This window comes from Pygoscelis adeliae, unplaced genomic scaffold (genome assembly GCF_000699105.1).
Source record: "Pygoscelis adeliae isolate BGI_AS28 unplaced genomic scaffold, ASM69910v1 Scaffold113, whole genome shotgun sequence".
Lineage (NCBI taxonomy): Eukaryota > Metazoa > Chordata > Aves > Sphenisciformes > Spheniscidae > Pygoscelis > Pygoscelis adeliae.
The window spans coordinates 12,155,671-12,166,463 of NW_008825108.1; positions in this window are offsets into that span (position 1 = coordinate 12,155,671).

The window sequence follows — 10,793 nt, forward strand, 5'->3', positions numbered from 1 at the left end:
TATTATCTTTTAATGGAAGGAAATCATGCAAGCACTAATACAGATTAACTCTAAGCATGTGCTTTATTCCATCACGTCGGTCACTCCTGTATAAAATATCAGTTACAGTCTAATCCTCTGGCCTTTTTTCTGGGGGTGTCATTGTTCTCTGATATTCATTGAAATCAGGAACACAAAATATGATGCGTCAAGCACCTGACATACTGAACAAAATGTGCAATATTTCTAATTTCTTAGTTAAAATCACCTTATATTTACATTTATCCCGCATACAGAGAATTCGGTTGAATGTCAAATGACACATTTGGATTTAGTTTCCGCTGATCTACTGATAATATTAATGTGTCCTTTGAAAGCATTCAGCTCCGTTACATCCAAAGTTCAAATAGATTTTAACCTCAGTGAGGTAATAAAATCCAATCAGAAACCAAAAATATAAGGCAGTAATAGTAGTAGTAGTAGTAGTAGTAGTAGTAGTAGTAGTAGTAGAAATTTTGTCCCATCTTCAGAAAGCACGTTCAACAGCTATCCTCTGTCACATCTGTCCATAGTTATATAGGCAGAAGGAAGGCAGGGGTGCAATCTGATATCAGAAAGCTCATTAATCCAGTCCTGGAGTTTATGCAATATAAGGAATTGTATTTGCATTTTCTTTTTCAGTGTCGCTCATTGCACTGATGAGCCTCAGCCTAGAACAATGTCATTTTTAAGACAACCAGCCTATGTGGGTGGCTATTTTAAACATCGTTGGACAAAGCTGCATATCATAGAGGTCACAGGGTTGGAGGAAGCTGTAGCCATGTGCACAGTGTATTGTTGACACAAGGCAAGATGTCTTTGTTTATTAGGCACTGATTAGATCTTTTTCTGTGTTAAATGCACTTTCTTAATTGGCACTGCTCACCACCACGCCTCCACGTGAACTGTTAACCCCAGCAACAGCCTTTAGCCAAAGGAATCAGAAACAGCCAGACACTTGCCCCGACCGGTGCCTGTGGACAATCCCACTCACACTTCTGCCTGCAGAAAGCATCCATCCACATACCTATGACAAGATTTTTCAACATTAGCAAAAAAAATATAAACTGCTAACGGTCAGACATTAAATCTTTCCACAAGAGGGGAGAGAAGTGACCCTAGCCACAGCAGGCATGGCTGATCGCTGGCCATCGGGATCACCCACCCCAGCATCACACCCAACAGTGCCCAGACATCCTTTCCAGAGCTCACTGGAGCAGCTTGAACCCTAGCAGGCTGATTGTGCTTTGAAACTATGGACGAGCGCTCACGTGTCCCTTCCAGTGGCTCTGCTGTGGGGACTGCATTTCCAACAAAGGGCAGTAACGAGCTGCAGAGGGCAAGTGATTTTTCAAACGCTGAAGCCCTTCCTTCAGTGAACGCGTGCCTGTCCGTCATTGTATGCAGGGTCACTGAAGGCAGCTGCCTGATACCCTTTAACTTTCAGGTTATGAGTAAATTCAATGCTAAAACAAATCGACTGATATTTGTTCTCTGAGCTAATCTGTCTCTGGTAACCAACAAAACTGCTTCCACTTGCATTTGATTCTCTGTATGAGGAAAGAAAATTTCTCTTCGACATTTCTGGCAAGGTCAAACAGCTCTACACTCAGTAACACACAACGTGCACATGAGAAATGAGCATTTTGGAATAATCTCCACATTGTTGTTTCCCGATTGCTCATGCCTGTGTAAAGAGTGTAATGAGTTCTTGAGTTCCTGCAGAGCGTGACATAGTAATCCTCAAAACTACCACAAACAAGCTGAGGAGGAATTCCTGCCATACCCACTCCTGTCCTTTAAAGCATTACCTTCAGACTGATTGAATAAGAGCCTGGTATGGTGACAGATCATACACAGTCACTGCTGCTCTATGCCGCCTTGCAGAGAGCAGTGGGTGCTCTCTGTCCAACACTTTGACTCATGTTTTGAAGAAGATGCCATGAGTGCTGCATCCAGGATAATTTCACATAGTTCTTGAGGCATCAGGCAGTCAGCACAGGTGGGGTGGCAGAAACAAAGTTGACTTTAAAATGACAAATTTCCCACAACAGATGTTAGAAGGAAAAAAAAGAGGTTTACCCAACTATAACTGACGAAATGCCAGGCCAGTCCCTAGGCTAATATACCATTGAACTGGGAGGGACCAGGTGTGTCTATCTTGACTCTACAGGGAGAAGACAGCTTTTGTCTGACTGTTTTCAAGAAAAAAAGAAAAAAAAAATTTAGGTGGGATTTATAGGTAGAAAAAAAACATAGATGTGATGGTCCATAAGTTCAAATTTTCTATTATAGTTTTAACTACTGCTGCCATGAGTAGCAAGAAAGATAACAGAGCATGAAGCAATCACATTCGAGTGCACTAAAATCCTGTCTTGGCCTTCACTGGGAAAATGGCAGCACTGAATTGTCTGGAAAAAAAAGCATTGCAAACGGCACTGAATTGCTAAGGAACCGAGGCTAAGCTCATCACAGTAACCATAATACTGGGAGAAATTATTCAAAACCAAAGCAGGATCATCTCATTTGTCCCACAGGAGAGAGGATTCACTCCGGCACCACTGAGACCTTCCATGAGCTGCATCCTAGGGTAAGTTTGGAGGGCATACTAATAGCCATGCAGATGGGGCAGCAGAAGAAGGGATCCCTGAGCAGTTGACCACCTGAATGCTTACCCAGGGTGCCAGGCTGGTGCTGCAGCCCATGCTGCTGGGGCTCACGCTGATACCAGCACCTGAAAAGGTGAAGCCACATAAGATGCAGCCATGCTGTGGACCATAGTGGCTCTGCGACCAGGCTTACGCTCAGCAGCACCATCAGTCCAGTCTGCTCTCCATTATCAGCCAGTAGATTATCTCCCCTGCAGATAACACCTCCCCCAAAAGAAATACCAAAGCTGGCTCTACTCAGGGCAGTGTGGATATGGCTGCGGCTATGCTAGCACAGAAAATGTGTCTAAGCAGTACCAGATAGTTCATGACCACATGGAAAAATTTGCTTCCACCCCCAGGAGAGATAACCATGTCCATGTTGCCTCCAGCCCACGCTCTCCAAACTGTCCCTGCCTACCCTGGTCTGCAAGAGAGTTAACTGGCACTGGGGAAAATCATACCGAGGAGTGTGTGAACAATTAATGGCCACTGTCCGAGTCTATACTCTGGCCCTAATATTTTTGCTACAACCAAGGTACCCAAATCATGTTCATTTGGGTCAGGCACGGCTCTGCTCCCACTGAGCCAGCTGAAAGCAGCATGTCCGTAGCCCTGGAGTGCAGCACCAGGAGCTGGTAAACCTGAGCTGACTCCGTACCTCTGCACCTGGCTCCCTCCTGCTCCTTGCTCCAGGAGCTCAGGATCGATGCCTCTGATCCCACCTGAGCTGGCTTCCAGCACCCATGCAACAGCACACATGAGCTGTGAAGCCCTCCCTGAACGAGTGTGCCTGCAGCATGATGCAGAAATTCAAGCTGGCTTTACATGGAGCCACCTTGGGAAGCTGTGGTACCTGTATTACACAGGTCTTCCAGCCCCACTTTCCCTTGGATAACAGAAAGCTGACAGGATATAACAGCAGTAAGGAAATAAGCAAAAGCTGAGGCTACAGACTGTCATCTAGGAAAGCACTTACAATAGCACAAATAAAACTTTAATTTGCACTTTCAGCTTCCATGGCACGACTTCTGTTTGGTACAGTTTCTTTGTCCTTCACATGCATATTAAATGATGTAGGGCCTGATCCTGAAGCTTTTATGTGTTCACTTATTTTGAGTGCCTGCTCCTGCAAGAAGGTGTGGTGTACAACTACCTGTAGGACTAATGTCTAAGGGACCATTTCCAGCTCTTTGTTTGTATAATATTGATCATCTCTTTGTACTTTTGCCTTATTTCCCTGGTAAAACCCTTCAAAGCCAAAGGAAATGAAACAATACTTCCCTCTACTGGAAGACTCAGGAATTCTGGTAATTAATTTTAAGTGTTAAATTTTTCTGAGCTACTTTTGGTAGATTGAGAAGACAGACCACAGCAGCAGGGGACCAAGAAGAAGACAGAGGGAAGTTAGAATGTTTTTGTTTGGTTCTTAGCCCTGGATTAAAGCATTGGAGAGCTCCTATATAACTCACTCTTTTTCCTCCAAGTTTTAGTCAATGTGCCATGTTCATTATTTTAATTATCCTCTGAAAACCCTCATGTCACTCAGGCTATATGTTGAGATTTTTTTAAGTAAGTTTCACTGCGCGTGCAATTTTCTGAATCTGTTCCATGGTTATTAGGTAGATTTTTCTCAAGCTGCAATTACATGGCTTATTCGAAGACTCCAATGAGAGGTTTGGAAAAAAAATCAACCACCACCAATGAACATCTTTGAAACTCCCACTGGGGGTGTGAATCAATGGCTAGCCAGGGGAAGGCTCCAAGGGACATGGAAAATTTCGTTTGTGGCTCATAGATCTTGTTGAGAAGGCTGTTCCACAGGGCTGGAAAGGGTGATTCCCACCGGACTCATGGGACCCCTCAGATTTCCAGCTTTTTTTATAAATCAGGATCATGTAAAGCAAGGTCAAGCACCAGCTGTCCCATTCCTGATTTCCAGGCATCATCTACTGGCAGCTGTCCATAAGCTTTTCTATAGATAGATTTCTACTGGTTGTGGAGGCCACAGGGAAATTTGATAATAGGAGAAATTTATACTGAGTAATTCCCAGATACCTCTGTTCCCAGTTTTGTCTCTGTCAGGTTGTCTCCCAGTCTCTCTCTGGGTTCTGCACAGTAATTACTTTACTTTCCATACCTTCTGATCATGCATAACTTACTTCTATAATCAAATTAGGCCTACAAAAGTAAGTTTGATCAACAGGCTTAACATCTACAAATGTTTATCTTCATATGAAATCCAAAGTGTCCTGAATTGCTCTTTAACTGACAAAGTATCATTATCTAACACCTCTTTAACCGATGAGGTAACGGATGAGGTATTCAGCTGCTAGTAGATGTTACCATCTCTGGGCTGAAACACAGAACTACACAACAGCAAAACTACAGGCAGGAAAACAGCCACAAAACAGATTTTTCAACTGAAAACAAAAAGAATTATACGTAGGATCTCCATGGTCAGATCCTGAGACCATCTTTGGATGGTCTTTTCAGCTTGTACTGAAGGAAAGCTTTTACCGATTCAGTAGTAGTTGCTGAAGGATGGCAGCTCAAATCCAGGGGTCACATTTTGCCAGGGCTCTGGAATTAACACCTGCTGCTTTGGAAATAGTGCCGTGGCATCCCTTGGGGGCTAAAAGGGGTCAGAATGCCCTCCCCTGCCTCCTAAGATCCACTTGAATCACCGGGTTAGCGAGCTGGCTAAAAAAAACCAAAAGGTAATAACACAACTTGATTCATGGGTTTGACATGCTCAGCTGAGGACTCTTCCCCCCGCCCCCTTTTTTGTTTGGTTAGTCAGTTCCTCTGTTTCACAAGGGACCGCGGATACTGTGTTTCTTTCCTGCATTCAGGAACATACTCACCCCAAGTCTGAAAAGGAAGGAAAAAGTACTGTTGCTAAAAATGACCATACGGTCACTTCAGGCAGGTCATGAGCTCCTTACGCCAGCAGCTAAGCAGCCATGCTCAGCTAGCTCCATTCAATGAAATCAGGTTGCGTGTATGAGTAACTACTTATTCAGCCTCATATAGAATTCAAAATCTGGTCATTTAAAGTTAGAATAAGAAATGAGAAGACCATAGCAGATCACAAGGCCTAAGTCACACTGTAGGAAAGGAATTTGTGTTCTTAATTATTCAGAGCAGTGGGACCACAAGACTTGGCATCTTGCATCAAGTAGAAAAAAAGGGCCTTTTTTTGTAGGAAAACAGCACACCAGCCTCCCAGAAACAACATAGTTGGAAAGAATAGAGCTGGAGAGATTTCCTTTTAGGGCAAATAGCCATTCACTGATTTATTATTAACATTCATACTGCTGCTGTGCTAAAAGGCTCTGGCTAGCTTGGGCTCCACTAGGCTAAGTGCCACACCAATTACTTTATCTGCACCTCGGGGCTCAAGTTCAGCCTGTAGCCCAAAGCCCTAGATCACTGATACTTTGCCCAGGTGAGAGGTGACCTGCTGGTCCTTTAAACCAGGAAACTGGGGCAGAGAAGGAGAGGTTCCCAGGTGAAGGCTGTCCCTACACATAGTGTGGTCACTGCTAGCTCAACACCTTTTGTTCTGAAATTGGGACCGAATTTGAGAAAAATACGTGAAAGCCTCAGTCTCTGCAGACTTTCACATCTCATTCTTCAGAGCTGTATGCCTTGCTGCTGAATACAGGGGTCCATCATTCCCCATGTATAAATGGGCAGTTGCAGAATGGGGGGAAATGTCAGCCAGCTTTACGAGATACTCCTGAGTGCAGCAGCAACTGCTTTTAAAAAGCCTGATCTGTGACATTGGTCTCACACTGACTTTGCTCTCCGTGGGTAATAAAGTTGTAAATTCAACCATTGCCACACATGGGGAATTTTTTTTAATTTGGTAACCATTGCCCCCATATTGAACTTGTTGAATCATGTTCCTGAGATGCTTGGACTGACACATCCCCAGTGTGACCGGAAAAAAGTTGTGCATCCGCTCCACGGTACCACCTGTTACTAGCCTGCCTGGTTTGTCCATGTTTTACCACCCAAAAGGCACAACATGAGGCAATAAAGTCCTAGAGCTGACTTTGTTTGGCCACTTGGTCCCTCTGACCGCAAATACCTGGCCGAGTCTTGAGGGGAAGCTTGTTCCTGCTGCCCCACGACTTCTGTCACCTCTGCTGCACCCTGCAGTTATGCTGTACCTTGGCAGCGGTCAGCCTCGCAGAAGGCCATCTGAGTGCACACTGTTTCCCACTGCATTTGTATTTGGCTTGGGAGCTGGGGATTATTCTTTCAGGCTTGAGAGCAGTGGAAACCATGGCTTACAGCAGCTGGGAACTGCTAAAACAAGCCTTTTCCTGTTTGTGTACTTGAAAGCAAAGATGTAGGGTCCCAGGACTTCAAGGAGAGGTTGCAGCACCTGAGGGTTAGTTAGCAGTATGCGTCAGGGGTGCCAAGATTCAGCCTTATGGGTGCTGCAGGGTAGCACAAAACAGTCACGGAGAGACTAATCCTAGATGGTTTCATTTTGTAGTTCTGCCTCCGGATAACTGCAACTGATGAGTTTGCTGTAAGGACAGGATTTCGTGGATATATACAAACAATAAGTATGTTTAAAAAAGGGTTGAAGCAAGCAAAGATCAAGCGAATAGCATGTGGTATACTCATAACATCCGTGAAATCATAAATTGAGCACTTTAAGACCCGTTGCCCTTTAGTGCCACTCATTTTTCCTATTTCCTGCCTCCCAGGCCATGAAAGGTTGGCCACTCCAGAGCAGGTTATTGCTAAACAGTCTTCAAACAGCATGTAATTGCCAAGACAACCCCTTCAGATTTTACATGCCCTTGTGAATTATTGGACTTCACTGCACGAAGGAGCCTAAGAAGAGCCTTTGAAGATAACACTGCATGGGTTAGCCCTGGCCTCTGTTTGCCAAGTCTCTAACGACACCGCCTCAGGAGGAACCCCTTGCCAAAGAGTCTCCATTTCCTGATGCAGCAATATGGCACAACACTATGAAATCCACTTTTTTATTTCCTTGTCATGGGCACTAGATGCCACATGCTGCCAGGGGCCACAGGACCTGCCCTGCCCATCCCCATCCAAGGTCTGAATCCCAGAACCCCAGAGCAGTTCTCTGGGAGCAAACACAGGGGTCGTGTCATCAACAGCAGCAGAGCTGTCCTCTTTCCAAGATTTTATTTCAAAGTGGTATGCCCTTCTGAAACACGTGCCCTAGGCAGCCACATGACATCAAACATGCAGCAGGTTTTGCAACAAGAAATTCTGAGGCATGTGCTACCCAGGCTAAATATTCAGCATAGCTCATTAAAGTGGCCACTCTCCATGTTACTTTTTTTCTCTCTCAGCTGTCTTAAACAGAACATTCAACCCAAAGAATCACGTATTGTCCTCAGCCTTTTTCACAGGGGCTGTTTTCTAAACCTTCAGGAGTTTCTCTTTTGCCTGCCTCTGGTCTCCATCTAATTTGTCTGCATTTTCTATTCCAGATCTTGCTCATATGCTCCAGAATCACATGTGCAGCCTTTAAAATAGCAGAATAAGTTTTCTACAGCAAGTCCACAGAATGGGAGAATAGGTAAGCAGTCTATCTCAATGCTCAAGTTAGTTTACAGCATGCAGAGAGGAAGGGCAATGCCTCCCCATGCTTTCTACTCTGTCTCTGCATATGGCTGACTGCTATTATTTGGTTTGTACTCCATTATAACAGACAGATCCCTTTTTTTGCTTTGCTGCTGCATAAATGCTTGCACCTTATTGCTAATTCTGCATTTGATTTTGCCTCACTAGACACAGAACTTTTTACTTGTCATGAAATCAATCAGATGAAGTTTAATAATGACATTTCCCCAATTGATTTAATTTGGAAATCTCCTGCTCTCCACAGTAATCCCCATCCCTCTTAGATTGCTTAGGCCTTGTGTTTCTCCACTACCTCATGATAAAGTTCATCAGTCCCTGTTAAGACAACTAATTTACCAAAAAATTTGCTGTTCTAGACCATGCTCTGAGCCCCTCATGGGTAAAATTGTGTCAGAACCAGAAGCCTGGGAAAAAAAAAAACCATGATTAATATTTCAGCCTCTTCTTGTCCTTTACAGTCTGGTCAAAGGAAAAAATTCAAGTGTTGTTTTGGCACACAGAAAGTATTTCATCCTAGTGCAAGGAAAAGTTTTCAGACATGATCAAAAGATTTTAGATTTGGGGATTTTAAACCTGGATAATCCAGCCACATAAGTGTGGTTGAACTAGCAACACAGGTATTCTGTTGGGTTTGTTACAGTTCACTAGTCTTCCGCATTAAGAAATCAATCTACATGTTTCTTCTTGTACTTCAAATGTGTTTCTAGAATTTTTGTGTCATCTGTAAACTGTCACTCATTTTCTCCTTAAGTTTTCTTTCCCCTCTTATTCCATCCTAACTGATATATTTTAAGGCTAGGGACTGCTATCTACCCTCACCTCATGAGAGCACAGACCAGAAGACTCCCTGAATTCTTAGGGGGAAAAAAAATCAAGCCCTAAGGTAAAGATTTCTAGTGCTAGAGTATCTACCACTGCCATAAGCAAACAATTCCAATGCTTGCTTTATGGCAGATAAGTCAATAGTGCCTTGACGTACGTGTCCCACAATCCAACAGCAGTATCAAGAGGAGAACCCGGCCGCCTCATGGCCCCAGCATCCACCTCTCTTTTCAGCACCACCACCTCTGAAAATCTAGTCCTTTCCACCGTGCTTGTTTGGCTGTACCTCTACGTTTGAAACTGAACGCAACCTACCAAACACTATTGATTGAAACATTATGTTATTATATTACTTTCAACAGCACTCTACTCCAACCCAAAATAGCATTTGCCTTTGCTCCTCTGTACCAGATGTTTTTACTGAGCTATCCACAATGACATCTGATTTCCTGAGTGACTACACATCATTTCCAACTCAAATTACTCTTCCCACATGCATATGCACTATTTAATATGCTATTGTATCATTGTGTTGGGTGGCTTAGTTTGGTCCCTCTAACCAGTGACTCACACAGTATTTTTATTAACCTATATAAACGGTTATCTGCAAGATTTATGTCTGATCTTCTTCACTCCCTATTCCACCAGCTTAAGAAGAAGACATATTTTTTTAAAACATCAGTCAAGACAGATCCATGTGTTATCGTCAGCTCCTCCTGTTTTCTAACCAGTCACATGATCAGGCTTGACCTTTATCCACTTGCTTACTGAAGAGCTAATTGTGGGGACTTTTGTCAAAACCCCTATTCAGAGGAAGGCATACGCACTATCACTACCTCATCTTGTCTCTCTAGAATGAAAGGTGACACCGCAATAGTAGAACACTGTAGAAACTTCCCATTTCTTCCTGGATATCAAATTGTTGTTCATCTCCTCTACAGTACAGAAGAAAAGAGGTGTCTGGAAGGATAAAACAAGAAAGGATTATTTAGATTGTCTTACATAACTATTTAGAACACAAACACATAAACTTTTTAGATAGTCTGAAGCAAAAGATCATGTCAAATGAAAACCATGGTCCATCAGTACTGTCCATGGGAGGGTGCCTCAACTCAGTGAGAATTGACTACGTACCCCTAGGACAAGGGGTAATGGTTTTAAACTGAAAGAGGGTAGATTTGGATTAGATATTAGGAAGAAATTCTTTACTGTGGGGGTGGTAAGACACTGGAATATGTTGCCCAGAGAAGTTGTGGATGCCCCCTCCCTGGAAGTGTTCAAGGCCAGGTTGGATGAGACTTTGAGCAACCTGATCTAGTGGAAGATGTCCCTGCCCGTGTCAGGGGGGTTGGAACGAGATCATCTTTAAGGTCCCTTCCAGCCCACACCATTCTATGATTCTGTGAATTTCTCACATAGGACCCATCGGAAAGCTTCTCAGCAGCTTTTGTCTCATTTCAAGGTGTCATGGTTTAACCTCAGTTGGCAACTGAGCACCACGCAGCCACTCGCTCACTCCCCCCGCAGTGGGATGGGGGAGAGAATTGGAAGGGTGAAAGTGAGAAAACTCATGGGTTGAGATAAGGACAGTTTAATAGGTAAAGCAAAAGCCGCGCACGCAAGCAAAGAAAAACAAGGAATTCATTCACTACTTCCCAT